The 2802-nt window shown below is 57.6% G+C and overlaps 1 long non-coding RNA gene across 4 annotated transcripts in view; it reads right to left on the bottom strand.

The window, feature by feature from the left end:
* LOC125482586 overlaps positions 1–2802 on the bottom strand; it is a 6451-nt gene that overhangs the window by 807 nt on the left and 2842 nt on the right. For 2 of the 4 annotated variants that reach the window (XR_007261690.1, XR_007261692.1), the window contains exon 2: positions 124–321. This is a non-coding gene — a long non-coding RNA (uncharacterized LOC125482586). The remainder of the gene's footprint in view (positions 1–123; positions 322–2802) is intronic. The other 2 variants (XR_007261691.1, XR_007261693.1) reach the window with 1 other exon arrangement.

Genomic DNA, 2802 nt, shown 5'->3' with positions numbered 1-2802 from the left:
ACGGGAACCGTGCTCCGAGTGTGGGTCTGACCGAGGGACAGGGAGACTGGAGCCGTGCTCCCGGTGTGGGTCTGACCGAGGGTCAGGGAGACTGGAGCCGTGCACAGTGTAGTGGGCACTTACCCATCATTTAATATCACCTTCTCGTGACATGGCTCGCCAATGAGACTGCCGTTCACCACCGCATCTCCCTCTTCGTCGTTCGAGAGCTTCGCCAGTTCCATCGCCCTCTGTCGGAAATAAATATGCAGCGGGAGAGAGGGTGGGCGAGGTATCTATTCACACACGGGGAGGACGTCTGATGTGCCTTCTCTCAACCTGCTGAGGAAGTCGAGATGCAGCTGATGAGTTCCTGAATACCAACCCGTTAGCAAAGATTTCCTGCCACATCCCATTCCTTCATTTCTCCTCTTCCTCGAGCGAAACCTCACCCACCCCCCCGCAACTCCCTCCTCCTCCTGCCCCCACCCTGAATGGATAGAGGGGGAGAGGGATCGGGAGATAAAGCAGCAGAGGGGGACAGAGGAGAGGCAGAGACACGAGAGAGAGAGACTCAGGGGGTGCTGGAGGGAGTGTGGGGGATTGAAGGGGGTGTCTGAAGGCGTACAGACAGAGAGGCAGAGAGTGAGAGAGATACAGACGGAGTGGGGGAGAGAGAGATGGACAAACAGAGCGTGAGACAGAGAGAGAGAGACACACACAAACAGAAAAGGTGACAAAGAGATGGGAGAGAGACAGGAAAAACGGAGAGAGAGGCAGAAAGGGGAAGGGGTAGAGAGACAGTGCGTGGGGCAGAATGACAGTTGGGGATGAGAAAGTCAGACAGAGAGAGGATGTGTTTGAAAGAGCATGTGTTTGAAAAAGGAAATGCAAAAGTAGGCACGAGAAAATGACTTGGTTCGGAGAGAATGAGACAGGGGTGTGTGTCTGTCACAGTGCAATGAGCTGTGTTAGCCTTCTCCTATCGTCTTTCTGTCCCTCCGTCTCCCTTCATCTCTCTCTCTCTTGCTCTGCCTCTCTCCCTCCATCTCCGCCATCTCCTCCTGTCTCTCCCTATCCATCTCCCCTCTTCTCTCTCTCGCTCCACCTCTCTCCCTCTGTCTCTCCCTCCCTCCGTCTCTCTCGCTCTGCATCTGTCTCTCTCTCCCACCGTCTCTGTCTCTCTCTCGCTCCATCTTTCTCCCTCTGTTTCTCCCTCCCTCCATCTCCCCTCGTCTCTCTCCCTCTGTCTCTCTCTCTCTCTCTCCCCGTCTCTCTCTCTCTCCCTCCGTCTGTCTCTCTCTCTCCCTCCATTTCCCCTCGTCTCTCTCTCTCCCTCCATCTCTCTCTGTCTTTTTCCCTCTGTCTCTCTCCCTCCGTCTCCCCTCGTCTCTCTCCCTCTGTCTCTGTCTCTCTCTCTCGCTCTGTCTCTCCCTCCTCTGTCTCCCCTCGTCTTTCTGCTCGTCTTCATTTATCACTCCGTCCCTAATTGCCCCCCTGGAGAAGGTGCTGTAGTTCCCCCTCCCCCGAGACTCCCCGCACAGTGCCCCCAGGGAGAGAATTCTAGGCTCTGACCCCGGCAACACCAAAGGAACAGCACATGTTGTTACCAGTCGGTGTTGGGGGTGGGGGGGTGGTGGAGAACGGAGGGGAACTTGCAGGGGCTGGTGGTAAAAACCCCACCCCCCCCCCCCCGTATCTGCTGCCCCTTGTCCTTTCCAGGGGGGTAGAGGTGGCGGGTTCGGATGGTGCTGTGGGAGGAGCCCAGGTGAGTCGCTGCGGTGTGTCTTGTAGACGGTACACACTGCTGCTGGTGTGCGTCGGTGTTGGAGCTCAGCTGAGCATTCCTAATGAGCCCAGCTAATGCCGCTGTGCGTCGGTGGTGGAGTGAGGGAGGGAGGGTTGCCGTGTCCATCGAGCGGGCGTGGGGGTGCCGCTTTGCCCTGGACGGTGTCGAGCTTCGAGTGTTGTCGGAGTTGCCCCCATCCAGGGCAAGTGGGGAGTGTTCCCTCACCCTCCTGCCTTGTGCCGTGTCGATGGTGGGACAGGCTTTGAGGGGGGAGACGGGGCAGAGTCAGGAGGGGAGTTACTCGCTGCAGGATTCCCAGCCTCTGACCTGCCCCTTGTAGCCTCTGTATTGATATGGGGCTGGGTCCCAGTTCAAGTTTCTGCTCAATGGGGACCCCCAGGCACCCTCAAGCAACATAAGGGCGTTCACAACAGAACTCACTCCAATTTCTGTCACCTCCTCCAGCCCCTCACATCTCCTCCCTATCTCTGTCACCCACTCCAGACCCCTACACACCCTCCCTATCTCTGTCACCTCCTCCAGCCCCCTACACCCCCTCCCTATCTCTGTCACCCCCTCCAGCCCCCTATACCCCCCTCACTAACTCTGTCACCTCCTCCAGCCCCCTACACCCCCTCCCTATGGGCCAATTCCTGGGGGCAGAAATGGGGTGGGGGAGGGTGTATTGACGCTCTTATGAGGGAGAGGTTGAGTAGGTCGGGTGGAGTTTAGGAGAATGAGGGGGCAACCTTATTGAAACAGAAAAGCCGGGGTTGGGGGGTTTGCTGACAGGGGAGATGTGGAGGGATTGTTTCCCCACCTTGTGTGGGAGAGTCTAGGACCAGAGGGGGCATCATCTCAGAGTAAGGGGGGGGTCGCTCATTGAAGACAGAGATGGGGAGGAATTTCTTCCCACCGAGGGGAGTGGGTCTGTGGAAGTCTTTACCGCAGAGGGCTGTTGGGGCTGGGTCGCTCGAGGCTGAGATGTTTAGTCAGTAAGGGGAATCGAGGGGTTATATTCGAGGCTGAGAGAG

The sequence above is a fragment of the Rhincodon typus genome, unplaced genomic scaffold (assembly GCF_021869965.1).
Source record: "Rhincodon typus isolate 14 unplaced genomic scaffold, sRhiTyp1.1 hic_rhity00012939, whole genome shotgun sequence".
Classification (NCBI taxonomy): domain Eukaryota; kingdom Metazoa; phylum Chordata; class Chondrichthyes; order Orectolobiformes; family Rhincodontidae; genus Rhincodon; species Rhincodon typus.
This window is presented reverse-complemented; position numbering and strand designations above follow the sequence as displayed.